The following is a 21,345-nucleotide window of genomic DNA, read 5'->3' as shown; positions in this document are numbered from 1 at the left end:
GTAACATCATATATCTCTTCATTAATACTTCTATCTTCCATGTTAACTGACCCTAAGAAATCACACCGGTCAACTCTGGTCAACGGCCATCTCGACTGGACTCGGCGAGTACCCTGGCGACTCGGCGAGTCTAGTCGTCCTCACAAATTCCTGAATGTTCCCTTTCTGCTCGTCGAGTATCCCTCTTGACTCGACGAGGTCCTCGTGGAAGAATCGCGGGGCCACCTCGACTCTACTCGCCGAGTCTGAAGAACAAACTCGGCGAGTCCCAGTGAATCTTCAAGCTACTCGCCGAGTCTGCTCATCCGACTCGGCGAGTCCACGCCATGCAGTCGATCGAACTGCTTCCTGAGATACATATATTCCCGAATATACAAACATGGGACCTTCTGGACCTCTAAGGGTCCTAATACAAGGTTATAAACATTGGATAACGACACAACAATCCATCTAATCTCCAAATGGGTTTCATAAACCCTAAATTCGTGTACACATCAAAATAACAGGAATGATCCGAAACATAACCTGAAAACGTACTCTCTGTGTCCCCAAACCTCAGAATTCGACCCCCTTGATCTTCCTTTGGCCAAAATCCTTCCTCTTCTTGCACCATAATTCCTTCAAAGTCAATAATGGCCTTCAAGTTTGCTCTAGATGCCACAGTCGTTTAGGGTTCTCCTCAATCGGCCAAAAGACGTGAAATGACGACATAACAATCCTTATATACGACCCAATACGAAACGGCTAGGGTTTCCGCTGAACAGCGTCGACTCGCCGAGTCCATACCTGGACTCGTCGAGTCCAGTCACGAACCCGCGACCAAATCTGCGACCCTACTCGGCGAGTCTGGCTCCAACTCGCCGAGTCTCCCCTTTAAAACACCCCAAAATGCAATTTAACAATACTTGAGATTTTGGGCTGTTACAATTCTCCCCCACTAGAATTAGACTTCTCCCTCGAAGCCTCACTCTGAAAATAGTTCTGGATGCTGCTCCCACATCACACGTTTCGGCTTCCCTAAACACTTCCGATATCTTCCGAGGTTGCCACTGAATCAATGCCAGAGGTACCTCCTTGTTCCTCAGAAACTTGATCTTCCGATCCCTGATGGCCACTACCCTCTCGGCGTAACACAGGCTCGCATCCACCTAATCGTTCTCTAGTAGAACCACTGCTGACTCATCTGCTATACATCTCTTCAATTGCGACACCTAAAAGTGTCATGGATCCATCCAAATTCCGTTGGCAGCTCCAACCGGTATGCCACTTTTCCTACCTTCGCACCTTCACGCAAAGACCCAACATACCGGCCCCTACTTACCCCTCTTCCTGGATCCAAACACCCCTTCCCAGGGAGAGACCGTCAGGAATACGAAGTCGCCGACCTGAACCACATGCCCGCAACGGCGTCTGTCTGCATAACCTTCCTGTCAACTCTAAACGATCTTTAACCTCTGATTAGCCTGACGCATCTGCTCTGTCGACCAAAACACGATCGATGCACTATCCACCACTTCCTGCAACCGAGAATTACCCAAGACGCGACTCTGCTCTAAATCTCAATGATCACACGACTCATAAGGCTTATGAAACTCAGAATTACCGGTTCCCCGATCCTAAGCCCACTTTATCCATATCGGAACAACTGAGGGACCCATTCTCAATCTTAGGGCAACTCTCACGAGTTCTCTTCCTGCAAACACCTACCCTGGCTGCATTAGCCCCAACATACCTTTCCCTTCCCTCACTTAGTGAAACCCGCTTGACAACCTTGACACTACTCCCTGTATCACACATGCACTGGATCTGCTCGCAAGGACTCTCGAGTCCATGCATTACCTTTCCTCCACGAACGAGGTTCCGACATCACCTTCCATGCAACAGCTCAAAGGGCGGCATACTAATGCACTAATGATGGCTGTTAATATGGAACAACTCAACCAATGATAATTACGTACCGCGGCTTCCTCCGACAGCTAATACACATGCCCGAAACATGTCTTCGAACGTCCGCATCGTTCGCCCTCTCTAAAGTGTCCTCAGATGTCATCATGATAAGCTCCTTTCCCATATTCCTCTTCAAGACTAAGTACCAGATCAACTTTTGGCTCCACATCTGAGCCCCCAACGGTCACCCATATCGCGATCCAAATATTCCACTGACTTTTCTCCCCGTGACCACTATCCCGACCCAGTGACACGTAAGTCACAAAATCTTCTTTTCCTCGTGAGAGAAAATACAATCCCACCGAGGATCGTCTCAACTCTAATCTATGGTTTCTGCTGTGCCTCTTCCTTGCGTATCTCCCCGCATCCCCCGACAGAGACGAAGACCCCCGTTTCGCCCCTGACTCAACATACAAGCTCCAAACACTCAATATCAGGGCTACCCAAACTCGAAACTCTTCCACCTCATACGCTGCTCGAAAATATTCCAACATAAAAATTCTCTTGCCACCCAGTGAGTACTGCAACTCCACGCAGCATCACAACACCCTCTGACTAGTGAGTACTGCGACTCGAACATCCACCACAGACTATGGAGGCAATCAACATAACGAACGCCCATCTTGCAAAAATCCACCCTCTCAAATAATCTCCCTGAATGCCCATACCCGAAGACTCCTACTAATTCCGCAGATACCTGATATGCCACACGTCGATTCAATTCGGGATTCCCGAATAACTCCAAAATAAGGATATCATACCCGAATATCCCAGAATACTACCACCACCACTGATCTCCTGCACCCCATAATTAAACCTATATTTTCCCCGCCTTACAACCTTGGTGCATCTAATTTCTCGATTGGAATGCGAGATAACGTTAACGTACGAAATGCGCTGATAATTCTCCAAATCCCTTTTTCCCGACACTCAAAATCCAAACAAGGATACGCATACCGACTCCAGAAGTTGACTGCCCAATCATTCTCTATCTTCTTGCAACAACACCAATCACCTGTCATGAATACGTTCGTTCTCCTCTTCAAGTACTTCCCGCATTAACTCACTCTGACCCCTTAACTCGATTATCGACACCTCTGGTCTCATGATTTCTTACTGCATATCTCTATACTCCGTTTATAACTACTCTTGCCAACTCTTTGTTTTCTACGTACCGCACCCGGTTCTCCCCCACTAGGGTTCGAACCGTCACTAGTTAGCATACCATCAACCCACGACTATCTTTCACCAGCGAAACCGTACCTGCTCCAGGAAAGTGCTATGCAACGCCCAATAGTCCCTCCCCTTACGAAGTCAATCAACACTCTATACTCTGAACCTCTGGTTAACTCCCAAGAACTTCTCATCACGGCTGTCTCTAATCGTTCCAAATCCCATACCAATCCAACACTAAGCATCTGCTCCGCTCGATAACATCTTTGACTCGTAGACTGCACCGCAAAATCATCGTTCCTCTCAGCTCAACTCATCAACGCATATCCAACGCCGGATTTGTCCCAAGAACAGGAACTCACTCTCAACATAGACGAAACTCTCTGCACTGCAAAACTCGACTGAACTCTTCACTGCTACCACTATAACACAACCTGTCCTTCTCAATTAGGTGTGGTGTGGTTCTCGACTACCTCAGTCCCAACTGACTGTCTGCTCACGGTAAATCACTGTCTCGCGGCACACCCGCTACCTGATGCTCTGAGGGAAGTCATTATCGATAACCACCTGCAGGGTGTACTCCCAAATCCAAAACTGAAACACCAGACCTCTCGTGTCTTGCACACGAACATAAATGGCACTACCCACCTAGAAGGTGACCTCTCCTCTATCGACCGATTTCCCGACTCAGACCGAAATTTCCTCTCCCTTTAACTCCCTACCACCATACTCCGATAGGTACTCGCCTTTCCCCTCAAGGAACGCCTCTCCATCCTCAATGATGGTTCACAGGCCTAAAACCCATAGCGTCCGATCTCTACCTCATCGATCCTAACCGGATAACAAGATAGTCACCAACATCATCCACTACGAACTACGATACTCATCCCATGACATCCCTTCTCCATTTGCTTCAGTGCATGGTGCCTGAACCATAGTATTACTCCTCAATCTGTTCCGACGTATGGTACACGAACCATAACATCACTCTGTAATCCGCTCCGATGTATGGTGCTCGAACCACAACATCCATCCTCAATCTGTTTCGATGGATGGTACCCGGACCATAACATCGCTCCGCAGTCCGCTCCGACGTATCGTATTCGAAACATAACATCACTCCTCAATCTGTTCCTTAGGACCTTCAGAATGCTCCCTGTATCAAGTATGGGTCCTCTGCTTTCAGTAGTACGGGCCCATACTACCTGCCACATCTACCCATACTTTCCACACGGACCATCCCAGAGTTCCTAAGTAGCTGATCGACCTGCTCTTTTCACCAATCCCATCTTGCATGCTCGCTCCCCAGCGAAATCCTCTACTCTACCCGCGCACCCATCTTGGCTAGGTTTAATCTCTAGCCCCTTCCGCCGTCCTCCCACTTCTTTGCTATCAGCTGCTGAAGAGCTCCTAATGATGCCAAACATCTACCTCCTGAGTATCGTCATACTCACTTAGTAGCTGTCTCCCATCATCGAGAACTCCACAAAGCACGAAGCAAGCAGCATTCGAGCATCGAAGCATACATAGGACTCCCTAGCTGTGATAGCTCCACCTTCTCGGCTCATCCTCGGAAGTACCACTGTACTCTGTAGCTCTACCCCTCGCGCGTTCTAACTAGATACCCTCACTCATCACATACACACAAAAGCATAACGCACATATAACCACAAACCCTAGACTAAGGCATCACAAATCAGGCCACTCTAGTCCTAAGATATGAAATACCTAGCCTGTCTCTAACATGCAATAATATCTCATAAGTGCATAATAAATATTTCGTAACACAAAAGTAAGGGTATTTTGGGAAATCACCGTTTGGCTCTGGCTGATTGTACACACTGCTCTTTCTTGCTTTCTCTTTGAACTCTTATTCACTTTTAGAAAACCATTTATTTGGAAAACTTTTTCTTACTTCCTCAGTTTGAGTCCAGATTTACCCGTAGGCGCGTCCGAATCCCTCAAACCAAGGCTCTGATACCAATTGTAACACCGTGATTTTCAAGACAAAATTTTTTATTTAAATAATCAATTTAATATTAATACACTTGTTTAAAATCTTATTCACATTCGAATTACAAAACATAGTTTCATTTTTATTATAATAGAAGACCAGGATCCTCCAAAACACAACTCTTTCTTCGGTGTGTACAATCGAACCGTTGCCATCCCGCGTTACTGTAAGAACCTGAAACAACATAACATAAACAACGTAAGCACGAAGCTTAGTGAGTTCCCCAATATACACCTTACGCACGTACGCCTTTCCAGGCCCTGACCTTCCGGTCCACTGCACAATGCCTTCCGGCCCATGAGATAATTGCCTTCCGGCCCATAAGATATTTGCCTTCCGGCCCATAAGATAATTGCCTTCCGGCCCATAAGATAATTGCCTTCCGGCCCATAAGATAATTGCCTTCCGGCCCATAAAATAATTGCCTTCCGGCCCATACACATATATAACACATAACACAAATACTCTAACACATAAAGCACATATATCATATATCAACCTGCCTTCCGGCCCGTAACATACTCTAACACATAAAGCACATACATCATATATCATACCTGACCTTTCTATCACATAATACTTTGCCTTCCGGCCCATATATAAACATGTATATCACGCGGAGCAGCTAACTTTCCATTTATAGCATATAAACATAACACATAACATACTTGACCTTCCGGTCACACAATCAAACCCTTCCGGGTACAGTATAGTGAGAAAACTCACCTCGCGGACGCTGGAAGATAACAACTCCTGAAATCCCTTGCACTTGATCCTCCGAGCTACAAGCTCCCTGTAACATCATATATCTCTTCATTAATACTTCTATCTTCCATGTTAACTGACCCTAAGAAATCACACCGGTCAACTCTGGTCAACGGCCATCTCGACTGGACTCGGCGAGTACCCTGGCGACTCGGCGAGTCTAGTCGTCCTCACAAATTCCTGAATGTTCCCTTTCTACTCGTCGAGTATCCATCTTGACTCGACGAGGTCCTCGTGGAAGAATCGCGGGGCCACCCCGACTCTACTCGCCGAGTCTGAAGAACAAACACGGCGAGTCCCAGTGAATCTTCAAGCTACTCGCCGAGTCTGCTCATCCGACTCGGCGAGTCCACGCCATGCAGTCGATCGAACTGCTTCCTGAGATACATATATTCCCGAATATACAAACATGGGACCTTCTGGACCTCTAAGGGTCCTAATACAAGGTTATAAACATTGGATAACGACACAACAATCCATCTAATCTCCAAATGGGTTTCATAAACCCTAAATTCGTGTACACATCAAAATAACAGGAATGATCCGAAACATAACCTGAAAACGTACTCTCTGTGTCCCCAAACCTCAGAATTCGACCCCCTTGATCTTCCTTTGGCCAAAATCCTTCCTCTTCTTGCACCACAATTCCTTCAAAGTCAATAATGGCCTTCAAGTTTGCTCTAGATGCCACAGTCGTTTAGGGTTCTCCTCAATCGGCCAAAAGACGTGAAATGACGACATAACAATCCTTATATACGACCCAATACGAAACGGCTAGGGTTTCCGCTGAACAGCGTCGACTCGCCGAGTCCATACCTGGACTCGTCGAGTCCAGTCGCGAACCCGCGACCAAATCTGCGACCCTACTCGGCGAGTCTGGCTCCAACTCGCCGAGTCTCCCCTTTAAAACACCCCAAAATGCAATTTAACAATACTTGAGATTTTGGGCTGTTACAATCACCTAGCGCCAACAAAAATGCATGAGTTATCCAGCCAGCTCAATGAGCTGCTAAACAAAGGATTCATCAGACCGATGGGGAGCCCCGATTTTATTTTTGAAAAAGAAGGATGGATCTTTTCGGATGTGCATGGACTACCGCGAACTAAACAAGCTCACCGTCAAAAGCTGTTATCCTCTTCCCCAGATCAATGACTTCTTCTATCAACTTAAAGGACCTAGCTATTTCTCCAAAATAGACCTCAGGTCAAGGCACCATCAGGTGCGATTCTACGAGGGAGATGTTCCTAAGACAACATTTCGGACTCACTATGGTCACTACGAGTTCGTAGTAATGCCCTTCGGTCTAGCCAACACAACTGCAATATTCATGGACCTGATGAATTGGGTGTGGCGTCCATTCCTATAAAAGTTTGTTATCATGTTCATAGACGTTATACTTATCTATTCCAGAAGCGAGGAAGATCACAAACAACACTTGAGATTAGTGCTGGAAAATCTAAGAACGGAAAAACTATACGCAAAATTCTCCAAGTGCGAATTCTAGATTCGAAGAGTAACTTTCGTGGGTCACGTGGTAAGCAAGGAAGGCATACACGTGGACCCGTCCAAAATCAAAGAGATAGAGAAGTGGTCAGCACCCAAGACGCCCACATAAATCCATCAGTTCTTGGGTCTTGCTGGCTATTTTTGCAGGTTTATCTAGAATTGCCAAACCCTTAACCACTATGACTCAGAAAGGCGTACCCTTTTTTTGGAGTGAAAAGCAAGACACTACATTTTAAACATCGAAGTGAGCCCTATACAGCGCACCTATCTTGTCTCTACCCAAAGGGACGAAGGACTTCATTGTCTACTGCGATGTATCCAATTAGGGTCTAGGCTGTGTGCTCATGCAGTGAGGAAAAGTTATTGTTTATGCCTCAAGACAGTTGAAGACACACGAAGTCAATTACACAACTCATGATATGGAGTTGGGAGCAGTGGTCTTCGCATTGAAAATATGGAGACACTATCTCTACGGAACCAAGTGCACAATATTCAGTTCTTCACTGACCATAAAATCCTGCAGCACATCTTTGATCAGAAGCAATTGAACATGAGACAACAGCGATGGGTAGAGTTACTCAGCGATTATGAGTGCGAAATACGCTACCATCCTGGCAAGGACAACATGGTGGCAGATTCCCTTAGGCAGAAAGAATGCTCAAGTCATAGAGTGAAGGAACTGACAATGACCATCCATTCCCACCAATTCACACAAATTAGAGAGGCTCAGCTGAAGCCCTGAAACCAGAGAACATGGCGGATGAAGCCTTGAGAGAAATGGAGAAAAATTTTGACGACAAGGGAGACGGAGTTTACTATTTCATGAACCAGATTTGGACCCCAAAGTTCGGTGGATACAGAAAGGTTGTCATGAACGAAGCTCACTAGACCAGATACTCTGTTTACCCAAGATCGGAAAAGATGTATGTTGATCTCAAAAAAAAATATTGGTGGCCAAACATGAAAGCAGAGATCGCTACCTTTGTGGGCAAGTGCCTGACTTGCGCCAAGGTGAAGGTCGAATATCAGAAGCCATCAGGTTTGCTACAACAGCCAGAAATACCTGAGTGGAAGTGGGAGAGGATTACCATGGATTTCATTACCAAATTACCCAAATCTCCGAGTAGATACGACACCATCTAGGTAATAGTCGACTGATTGACAAAATCTGCTCACTTCCAGCCAATCAAATAAACTTTCAAAATGGAAAGACTCACACGAATCTACCTCCAAGAAATAGTTCGACTGCATGATGTGCTTGTATATATTATCTCCAATCGAGATAGCAGGTTCACCTTGAGATTTGGCAGTCCCTACAGAAAGCTCTTGGAACTAAGCTGGAAATGAGACAACTTACCATCCTCAGACAGATGGGTAGAGTGAGAGGACCATTCAGACCTTGGAAGACATATTAAGAGCATGTGTCATCGATTTTGGTAAATCGTGGGACACCCATTTGCCCTTTATTGAATTCTCCTGAACAACAGTTATCATACCAGCATCAAGGCTGCACCATTTGAATCCCTCTATGGTCGTTTGTGCAAATCCCCTCCGTGTTGGGTTGAGGTGGGAGACACGCATCTGGACAAGGGATAAGTCCCTGAAAGCACTCTCACTGGTCATGAAATCATCCGCAAAACCACCAAAACTATCATACAAATCCGAGAGCGATTGAAAGTTTCGAGAGATCGACAAAAGAGCTACACAGATAAACGACGAAAACCCTTGGAGTTCTAAGTCAGAGACTGTGGTCTGCTGAAGGTATCACCTTGGAAAGGAATGATACACTTTGGAAAGCATGGAAAGCTAAATCCAAGATTCATAGGACCCTTTGAGATCCTTGCTAGGATCCGTCCCGAAGCCTACAAACTCCGTTTACCTCAAGAGCTTAGTAACATTCATATACTCTTCTACGTTTCAAATCTTAAGATGTTCTTATCCGACGAAACCCCTGTAATCCCTCTTAATCAGATTGAAATCAAGGAGAACCTAAATTTCAAGGAAGAACCGGTCGAAATCATGGATAGAGAAATTAAACGAACGAAACAAAGCTGCATTCCGATAGTGAAGGTTCGCTAGAATGCCAATCGGGGACCTGAATTCACATGGGAGCGCGAAGATCATACGAAACAAAAGTATCCACATCTCTTTCCAAATACATGATTTGTATCATATGTTTGAAAATCTGTCGAAATTCCCCCTAACGTGGGAATGATGTGACAACCCGAGATTTAATCCATTATTGTAACCCACTTCCGTTAAAAAAAAATAATTTTATTAAAATGTTCCGTTAACTTGTCGTGTCTAATTACAAATTTTAAACTCAATACAAAACGAGGTTTGGGTCCAAGAACGAACTATTTCGAGTCAAAGCATAAAAATCCGAGCTAAACACCCCTTCGGAAGGAGTTTACGATAGCAAACTTGAGTTTACAACCGTACACCCCCACCCACCCCCTGGCCGTAAACTCAACCCTATATATGGGATGAGTGGCCTTCATTTCCACCCTTTTACACTCTAAGTAGCTTTATCTCTCTACTCTCTCTCTCTCTCTCTCTCTCTCCTACAATTTTCGTGTTTTGCTCAAGGACCATCAACATGTAACTGATTCTTCACCATTCTTGTGTTTTAATCCGTTTTATAATGATGGATCCATGTTTCATCCCATATAACTTCATCTTTTCAAGATGTTCTCTCTCACCAACAACACCAAGAACACACACTAGTGTTTGGTGGATAAAAAACCTCATTCCAAGACTCTTACAGTAACTAACTACCCTCTATGCTTAATATCTACTAGAAACAACTGATTTTTCACCTAGAAATCGACCCAAATCATGAACTCGAAATGGGTTTAGATCCGTAAACCCATGTGTACGGTTGTACACCTTCAATGGCCGTAAACTCCATTTAAGGTCGAATATTGGCCTTTAAACCCTACTTTCAGCTTTACACAAGGCTTAGACCATTTCCAAGAGGCTAGAAAGGACCTTAAAACACCGAGAATCACATTTCTCGTAAGGTGTTTACGGTTGTAAACCCATGGGCCGTAAATCCATGGACCGCAACCACTTGGACCATAAACCCTTGGGCCGTAAACCCTGTTGGGCCGCAAACCCATGACCGTACACTCCTGATTTCGGCCGTAAACCTCGATGCGAGTGATGTTAGTGGGGTAGGTAGTCTTTCCCATCCTTCTAATCATGGGGATAGTCATGGTTACCCGAAGGAATGTTCATACAAGGATTTCACCAGTTCTAAACCTCGATCCTTTGATGGCACGGGAGGTGTCATTACATTAACTCGTTGGTTCGATAAAATCGAATCAATATTCAAAATCTGCGCATGCATAGAGTCTAGCAAATTGAAAATTGCAACATTCACCTTTATAGATAGACCTCTCACTTGGTTCAATAGCCAAGTCAAGTCCCTGACTCTCCCGCTAGCCAACAATAAGAGTTGGAATGATTTGAAATAACTAATGCTAGTTGAATACCGCCCGAGGGGCAAAATGCAAAAACTAGAGCATGAACTCTGGAGTCTGAGGAGGAAGCTCTCCGATATCATTGCTTACACAGCTAGTTTCAGTGACTTGGCTCTACTATGTACCGCGATGGTCACCCCAGAGAGTAAAAAGGTGGAGAGGTATATATGGGGATTAATTCCCCCGATTCAAGGAAACGTTATTGTCGGCAATCCACTTACTTTTGAGAGTGCCAAACATCTGGCACAGACTTTAGTAGATTATGGAGTTATTTAAGATTCCATACCATCCATTCCTAAAAAGCCCAAGGAAGGAGGCAGTAAAAACAAATTTTGGAATAAACGAATGTGTGACAACCCGAAATTTAATCCGTTATTGTAACCCACATCCGTTAATAAAATTTAAATTTTATTAAAATTTTCCGTTAAGTTCTCGGGTCTAATTAAAATTTTTAAACTCAATGCAAATCGAGGTTTGCGTCCAAGAACGAACTATTCCGTGTCAAAGCATAAAAATCCGAGCCAAACATCCCTTCGAAAGGAGTGTATGGCCGCAAACTCGAGTTTACAGCCGTACATCCCCCCTCACCCCCTGGCAGTAAACTCACCCATATATAAGGGATGGGTGGCCTTCATTTCCACCCTTTTAGACCCTAAGAAACTTTCTCTCTCTACTCTATCTCTCTCTCTACAATTTTCGAGTTTTGCTGAAGGACTCTCAAAATGTAAGTGATTATTCACCTTTCTTGTGTTTTAATCCCTTTTCTAATGATGAATCCATGTTTCATCCCATATAACTTCATCTTTTCTAGATTTTCTCTCTCACCAAGAACACCAAGAACAAACACTAGTGTTTGGTGGCTAAAAACCTTATTCCAAGCCTCTTACACTAAGTAAATACCCTCTATGCTTAATATCTACTAGAAACTACTGATTTTTCACCTGGAAATCGACCCAAATCATGAACTCAAAATGGGTTTATGGCTGTAAACCCATGTGTACGGCCGTACACCCTTCAATGGCCATAAACTCCATTTTAAGTCGAATATTGGCCTTTAAACCCTACTTTGAGCTTTGCACAAGGCTTATAACATTTCCAAGAGGCTACAAAGGACCTTAAAACACCAAAAATCACACATATCGTCAAGTGTTTACGGCCGTAAACCCATGGGCCAGAAATCCATGGACTGCAAACACTTGGGCCATAAACCATTGTGCCATAAACCCTGTGAGGCAGCAAACCCATGACCGTACACTCCAGATTTCGGCCGTAAACACCCCCCCCCATCTTCAATCACATGTGATTCAAACACTTATTTTCAAGTGTTTCCTAGTTCCTAAGGTGGTTTCCTTCTATAACAAATGGTGTTGTCCTCATCTACTACATATATGTGCGTTTATATGTTAAATAGGATCCTTTTGTGTCCGAGAAATTTTCTGACGCCTAACAACTCCTATTGATTAACACTTGAATTCCACGTTAAATAGTGACTTCAAACCCCTACGCTTTTACAGTTTTTAAACGTTTTCAGTGGGGTGGGGGAATACAAGCCAAGCATAATGGTTTTCACAAGTTAAAAAATGATGCATTTACCAAGGTTTTACATCTAAAATTTCGTTATCTTATCCCGTTTGTATTATGCGGAGCATAAAGGACGTTTTCTAAACCTAAATGCATAGTTTTCTGAACAGTATATGAACGTAACAAACCAATCAAACTATAATAGGTATAGTTTGTGGATTTCATTACCAGTTTTATAGATCCGTTACTACGTACAAAAAACTAGAGTATATTACTAAACAATTATATTGTGTATAATTAATTATACTCTACACCGTTACAAGGATTTGAAATCGAGAACAACCGAACCACATGTAAAGTAGTTATATTCAAGACCAACAATCCCACATTTAGTATAACCAGAGTCTCCTGAAGTGAGAGCTTGAAATTTGTGAAAATATATATTCAAGACCAACAATCCCACACCTGAACTGTTAGCTACAGTTAGGCGGGCATGCTTGGGGTGACAAATTTTATAATCGTACGACGACTGAAGAAACATCAAGGAGGTCACCGGTCGTATTAGCATGGTTATACGACTCACAATAAGTATAAACTAACCTTTTTTCATGAGATTTATATCTTCTATCGTTTTATTTTAACTAATAAAACTACCTATCTACTTACTGGAGGGTATTCCAGGGACACAACGTTTGGTTTTATTTTAGGTAATAAAACTACTATACCTACTGGTAGAAACCAAGAATTTCATACGGATCATACACTACATACTGGTGGTAGCCATGGTTTTCAAATTGGAACATACTATTCATACAAAAATCAACAAACATGTTAGAAAATATTTGATTTTCTTGGAAAGAATGGATACATACTTCATTACGTAATAGAAATGGTTTTCGATACAAACAAAATTTTAGTCATAATTAAAAGAAACCATTTGTTAAAATTCAGTGACTAGTTTTCAATACAAAAACATGCTTATGAACTCAGCAGCTTTATGCTAATACATTTTAAAAACCGCTTGTATTCTCAAGGCAACAATAGACAGATACCTTCGCCAACTTTTGGAGAAGACGAAGCATTTTGGAGTCTTTCCTTTATCTTTTGTTTATGTCCATGTATACAAACTATGTTTTTAAAATAAATGTAAATATTCATATTGTAATGTAATGGTTGTGTTTACTTTGATTGCTATGATACGATTGTTGTGATACTACGTATGATGTCACTCGCCCCCAGACGTTTCTATCGTTGTTTTTCTGATGGTTCTGGGTTTGACAGAATGGGGAAATCATCATAAGTGTCACACCACAAAACCTTAACATCGGATACATTTTGGGGTGGAGGACATCATGTTTAGTATCACAAGACATGCATCATAGTAATCAAAGAAATAAACAACCATTTCATTAGAAAGAAAGTGTTTACAAAGTATGTGTTCACAAAACATAAAATACTTACGTAAATAACAAAACAAAACTTGAAGCTATTATGCTCTAATTTCTGAATTCCTAGCGCGTACTTGCCAACTAATTTCCTGAGAATACAAGTTATTTTGAAAGCGTAGATCAACATTTAAGCTGGTGAGTTGATCAGATTTTAGTGATGTAGGTAACATGTAAGAAACTACTTTGATGAAAGATAAGTAAAAATGGCTCTACAATCCTTTCTATGAGTACTCAGTGGTGTCACACCCCGAAACCGTAGATGGAAACGTCTCGGGGCGGAGGTGACTTCATGTGAATATCATAACCAATGTACATAGTAAGCGAAGTAAAACACAAAACATTACATTACATAGATTTCATTACATCAGTTGAAAAGTAAAGTGTTACAAGTTTCATAGATACATAGTTTAAACAAAAGAAAGACGAGACTTCTACGCATTCCGTCTTCACCAAAATAGATCGTCGGGTACATGTCTAATGCGGACCTGAGAATACAAGCAGTTTGAAAATCAGCATAAAGCTGGTGAGTTCATAAGCGGTTTGTTTTATGAAAAGAAGGAGTTCCTTTAGTGTCCTGAAAAAGCGGTTAACCAAGAAAATCACATATTTTCTTAAGTGTTAGTTACCAAATCCAAACTGTAATGTAAAAGATGTATACTGAAAACATGATTGTTCTTGTAAATTGTAAAGTTTAGTTATCTAACTTATTACACTTTTCTGCTTACGTACTACTGTTACTCAGGAAAATCCTATATTTTCCTACATGTGTGTGTGTGAACTATTACCGATTTTTTGTGTGTGCGAACTATTCCCGATTCCGATTATGTTCAATGTTATCCCCAGGAAAACCCCATGTTTTCCTGAATGTGAGTGAAGTCTCCTGAAAGTCCGATTATCCTTAAATGTACATTAGTTTTATTACGTACATAAAACTAATAAATAAGTGTAAAGTGTTAATAAACTTGATTGCGAGTCCTTAACCATACGTCAAACTAGATATGACTCGGGTCGTGGCCAGTATCCTTTTTATGACTTTTGTCACCCTTGAACCTTTCGGTTCGGCTATAGCTAGCAGCCAGGTGCAGGATTGTCAGTCCCGTATAGATCTATACACTCAAGTCACACTCTGCTCTGTTCGGAGATTCTGGTTACAGGGGTAGCCCTCCACTCTCTCGTGCCAAGGAAGTGTTACAGAGGATGTGCATCCAATCTTTAAGATTACTCATTACTTCTCATGCCTAGGAAAGTAGTATCTATGACTAACTACGTTCTAATGGTGCCTGTCCTTTACACTCGAGCCCAGGTGTGTTATTAAGAACATTACGATTATTTTATGATCTCTATCAATATAAGTGCGAACAATCTATTGTGAAGTATAAAACATAACAGTATATAATAAGAATTGAAAAATCGGTTTGAACAAACAACTCTGCAAGTTAAAACAGTTTGCTAATTTGTTTTCAATTCTTAAAAGTGTGCGAATTGTGAAACCATTTAAATGAAATAATGAATTTAAGTACAAGATATTCTTGTACTTTTCTTGTATTCCCCCCTGAAAACATTTAAAAACCATTGAAAAAGGGTACGGGTATGAACTCACCGGGCGAGAAATGTGTCGACGGGGATGCTAAACGTTTGGATCAAGGCTTGAAAACGAGCGAGGTTCCTATGTAATGTTAAATGATACACAAATGTATCTAATTAGACTTTAAAACACTAATCAGATACGATTATACACTCCAAGACGCGAAAACACTTCAAAATAAGTGTTTGGAGTGACCCGGGTGACTTTTCAGGACATAAATGGCTAAGGAATGGAGTTTACTCTTCAAGAGTAAACTCTAGGGAGTGTTCACGGCCCTAAACACCACATCCCCATGAGTTTACGGCCGTAAACTCATGGAGGTGTTCTTATGAGCTAACTGGCCTTAAATTAAATGAGGGGTGTTGCTAGGTTTAGTTCTAGGACATTATCAAGGAATTAACTCAACCATATGGACCAATTTATGAGTTTACGGCAGTAAACTAAGTGTTTACGGCTGTAAACTCTCACCCACATCATTATTAATTGTTTTGAAGGTCATTGATTTATCCTAAGAGATTCTACTCAATTTTATAAGCCAATGGGTGAGATTAGGGCATCAAATGACCCATATTTAGGAGTTTACGGCCCTGGAGCACATGCTATGGCCGTAAACTCTCAAATGGAGGGTTTTTGTTATGTTTAAGGCCCCCAAATAATTTTTGGTTTGGTCTAGGATTTATTCCAAGGCTTATGAGGTGTGTAAGTTGCACTTTAACACCCAAAAAGGAGTTTACTCCCCATGAAATGGTGTTTATGGCCCAAGCTTGTTCTTGGGTAGTAAACTCACGTTTACTCCTGAAAAATGATATTCAAGGTGTTCTAAGTCCAATCCAATAAGTCCTTAAGCCATATCTAAGCTCCTATGGTGATTTGGATGGGTTTTAAGGCTCAAAAACCCCATTTACATGTGTTCACGGCCTAAGGCTATTCCAGGGCCGTAAACACATGTTTATGGTCCTATTCCATGATTTGAACATGAAAATGAAGGCTAAGGATGTTATACTAGGAGCTAGGATGATTACCTTGGTGTTTTGAAGCTTGAAATGGATGATTTTGGATCAACAAGTTGGATTTGAGGAGAGAGGTTAGAGAGAGAGTGAAAGGGCTCCAACTGAGTCTTAATTCACTTTGAATATGGTTTGAATTGGATACACGGTGGAATTCTACCCGATACCGACATTAACCGATGCTTTGGGTTGCACCCGATTAAGTTGTGGTTACCCGATATGGTCGAAACTAAAAATTTTCAAGTTACTAGTTCGGAACGCTTTCACATGTTTCCAAAATGTTTGGATACTTACAAGGTCAAAATAAAAGTTTTAACTTAATTGACCTAGTTCGAAGATGAAATCGGAAAAAACTCACTTAAGACGAGTTTTATTAACGAAACGGTTACGGCGAGGGAACAAAATTTCGGGTGGTTACATTATCCCCCTGTTAGAGGGAATTTCATCTCAAAATTCAAGAATTAAGATACATGTTATGGAAAAGGATGCGGATGTCTCTGTTGTATCGGGTCTTCGCGCTCCCAAGTGAATTCAGGTTCTCGCTTGGAAGTCCAGCGAACCTTCACTAACGGGATATGGCTTTGTTTCGTACGTTTGATCTCTCGGTCTATTGTCTCGATTTGTTCAAGAGGAATTACTAAGGTTTCATCAGACAAGTACTTCTAAAGATTCGAAACATGGGAGACAGGATGGATGTTTCTAAGTTCTGAAGATACTCGGAGTTCGAAGGCTACGGGGTGGATCCTAATGAGGATCTCGAAGGGTCTAATGTACCACTAGTTAAGCTTTTTGTGCTTTCCATAGTGTGTCATCTCTTTCCAGGGCGAGATCATTAACAGGACACGACCTCCAACCTGGAATTCTAGAGGTTTCCATTGTACATTGGCAGAATTCTTCTATCGGTCTAGTGAAGTTTTCAATTGTTCTCAGGTCTAGATGATCTTCTTGATGGTTTCGCGGATGATTTCAGAACCTGTGTGGGTACTACCGGGGAATCTACTCTTGGCTAGCTACGTGTCTTCTACCTTGACCTAACACAAGGGAATCTGCACTCTTTACTCCGACAAAAGGGTACACCTTTCCGTGTCGGGGTGGTTATGGCTTTGGTGATTCTGGAAGAATTTTCTAAATAGGTCTGCAATAATAGCCAGCGAAACCCAAGAATTGATAGGTTTTCTATGGGTGTCTTCGGTGCTGACCAATTCTCTATTGCTTCGACCTTATGAGGATCTACGCGTATGTCTTCATCACTCACTACGTGACCAAGGGAAAATGGTTTGACCGAAGGATATTAATACGAACTCTTAGTGATCATATCGAGTCTTGAATGTTGTCTTTGAAGCATCACTCTCATGATCTCGTAGCTGATGATGTCTTGACCTAGGGTCTATCTTCGAGGAGTAGCTATGTAACGACGTAAATTTTAAAACCAATTTTTCATTTTTACAAACATCACAAACACCGAGTAATAATTTAGGTTCCAATGTAAACAATATTGTCACGACCGATTACATAACAAAGATCACAAAAATAGTTTCCCCCGAGTGTGTGTGTACGATCACGTCGGTGCCTTCCCACGCTAGTACCTGAAACACATAACACAACAAATGTAAGCATAATTGCTTAGTGAGTTCCCCAAAATACAACCTACACACATACGCCTTTCCAGGCCCTGACCTTTCGGTCCATGTGTCTCAGGGGACTTCCGTCCCGACTGGGTAAACCTTCCAGTCCTACCCACGTCAACCTTACGGACCATTTTACAATGCCTTCCGGCCCATGTCAAGCATATCATACATGACACATATAACGATTAACTTATTACACATAATGCATATATCTCATATCATATTCGACCTTCCGATCACACAGTCAAACCCTTCCGGGTACAGTATAGTGAGAAGACTCACCTCGTATATCTCGATAACTCGTGAACCCTGGAAATCACTCGTGCTCGAACCCCCGAGCTATAATCCTCCTATAACATGATATCTCTAATTAATACTTGTATCACTAAGGTTGACCATCCATATCAAGTCAACACTGGTCAACTCTGGTCAACAGTCAATGGTCAAATTGACCGGACTCGGCGAGTGCACTAGAACGACTCGGCGAGTCTACGTGTTTTCACTAACTCGCAATGATATCCCCCCCTTTGACACGTCGAGTACTCCCCTGACTCGACGAGTTCCACCTGGTCATGAATCGCAGGGCCATCGCGACTCAACTCGCCAAGTCGCAAGGACAACGCGGCGAGTTCCAGCTCGACTCAGTCCACCTGTCAATCCCTCTCTAACTCCCCATGACTCACTGAGTCAACCATAACTCGGCAGGACCACTCACTAAGTGGTTAAGGACAATCTTCATGCTACTCACCGAGTCTGTTCTTCAGACTCGGCGAGTCCATGCCATGCATCGACTCAAACTTGCTTCTGAGGTCAGTTCCGCTCCATAAACTCATAGATCTGGCCCTCCTAAGCTCATTTATCACGTAAAGTCACAGTCTTGGCCACCATGCAACACTTACAAGGTTCTTTTTGGAGAAATGGCCACTAATATGGCAACCCTAGCCTCCAACTCAAAAGGAAGGACATAAAGCATATCATTTGGGACTTTCTGGACCTGCTAAGGTCCAAATCTAGGTACCATATCTCCATGGGACCTCTCACACTTCAATTACAAGGCAAGTAAGGCAAGAAGAAACCCTAGATTTGACCATATCAACATAAACATGGAAATAAGCTCTAAAATATACCTCAAGAAGCTTCCCTTGGCGAAATGGAAGTAGATCCAAACTCCCAAGTCTTCTAGCTTGACTTTCCCCTTCCATTCTTGCAAAAACACACAAATTTGGTGAACAATAGCCTCTTATCTCACTCACAGGAGCTCTCAGCTGCTTTGATGCTCTCAAGGATCAAGTTGGCCACAATGAAGGGCCATAAGATCCTTTAAATAGAGCTTAGGACCAGAAAATTAGGGTTTCATCAAACAGCGCGGACTCGCCGAGCCCAGGCGTGAACCCGCATCCAGAACCGCGACCCTACTCGGCGAGTTCGAGCTCCAACTCGCTGAGTCCCCTCACAAAACACCAAAAATATAAGCGAATAAAAGATACCTGGAAATCCGGGCTGTTACAAGCTAGCTCTTGAATTTTATTGAAGAAGTCATCTACTCAGGAAAGAGGATATCGGTTTTGACGGTCAACTCATTAAGTCGACTGGATAACTCCCGCATTTCTGCTGGGGCAAAAATGGTACGGAGATTTGGCTGCGAAGGTAGTTCCACAGATTAAGTCTATATGAGACTCGACTTGACGCTCGGAAGGAATCTTCGGGATCTATTCGGAAGGATATCAGGAATATTGTAGTCTTCGGAGACGCTCTCGAGGTCCTTATCTCCTTGTTTCTCGCCAATTACATGAACTAGGAATACCTGACACTCCTTTTGCAGAAAGCTTTCGAGCTTTGATGTAGGGAATGATGCGAAGATTTGGGCTAAACTTGACACCATATATCATGAGGGTCCAGTCAAAGAGGAAATTGAGATGAATAACTTTTTCATAAAAAAAGTGTATCAGTATGATCAGGACTCAACTGATACATGCCAAAGATAACATCAAAGCACTTTATTTAAACTGACATCTGGTCAATGAGGAAAGAATGATTACTCAAGGTAAGGGCACAACTTAGAGATAGGTCGTTTGTGCACTCATTCTCACCGCTAATCATCTTGACGATAAATGTTTCGGTTATTGAACGAAGACTATGTTTACGAAGATATCTAAATGAATGACTAATAAAACTTTCTTGACACTAGATTCAAAAAGGATGCGAGCATAAGAATTTTCGAGAAGAAATATACCCACGGCGGTGGTGGGATCAGCGGTTGCCTCCTCTTGCCTTATAGCTGAAACCATCTCGGCATTGTTGTCGTTGTTGGTGGTTGTTTCTTTTAGGAAATTTCGCTTGAAATGCCCGATTTCTCCACAACTATAACATGCCTGCACGTCACTCGATCCGGAAGCTTGACCAATTATTTGCATTGGCGTTTTGCAGTTTTGAGCGAGGTGGCCCTTCATGCCACATCTAATGCAAACCTGCTCACGGCATGGGCCAGGAATACGATGATGATAACTACACCTGTTTCACCAAGGGAGATTACCAGCATACCTAGTGGCATGCGCTTGAGCTGTAGGCGCAACAACTAGAGTAGCGGTAGCTTGAACTGTAGACACAACAACAGGAGTAGCGGCAGCTTGAGCTGCCAAAGCTTCATGCCTCTTAGAGGGTCCTTGTGAACTCTGAACCTTTCGCTTTTTCCAGAAAACCTTCTTACTCTTTTTACAGTCGTTTTGATGCTCCTGAACATTTTCATGGTTTTGGGGGTTGGTGTTACTTCCTGGTCCACTAAACCTGTTAGAAAACAAATATGTCACTGTGGCAGTAACTGCGGCAGACACAGCCAACTGGGTCATCATTGGATCGAATTGAGGAGGAGGTGGGGACGGAGGGTTGTTTTTACTTGAACTGGATCCTTCCTTCGAAGACATTTGATCTAAAGTGATTAGGAAAAAGAGGATGGTAAGTCCTCTGCATTAAATCAAGAGATATGATACAAAGGATATCTCCTTAAGACAAACATATAATTCTATTAAGCGATAGAGTAGGAATGAATTATCAAGGCAGATAAAATATCGCTAAAGGAATGATCGAGGGGCAACGCTTGAATAAGAATTTTCTACAACAAAGTTAGATCTAGAAATACTCCCATAGTATTTCATGATTTACTACAATGACGGCTCGTTGTTTGGGGTATTTGGGTAAGTTTTAGGCATGCTGAACACCACAGTCACTCCCAGGCACATGTTGGCCGTGTCTTGAATGAATATAGTTG

The sequence above is a fragment of the Lactuca saligna genome, chromosome 1, assembly GCF_052625555.1.
Source record: "Lactuca saligna cultivar CGN05327 chromosome 1, ASM5262555v1, whole genome shotgun sequence".
NCBI classification, from domain to species: domain Eukaryota; kingdom Viridiplantae; phylum Streptophyta; class Magnoliopsida; order Asterales; family Asteraceae; genus Lactuca; species Lactuca saligna.
This window is presented reverse-complemented; position numbering follows the sequence as displayed.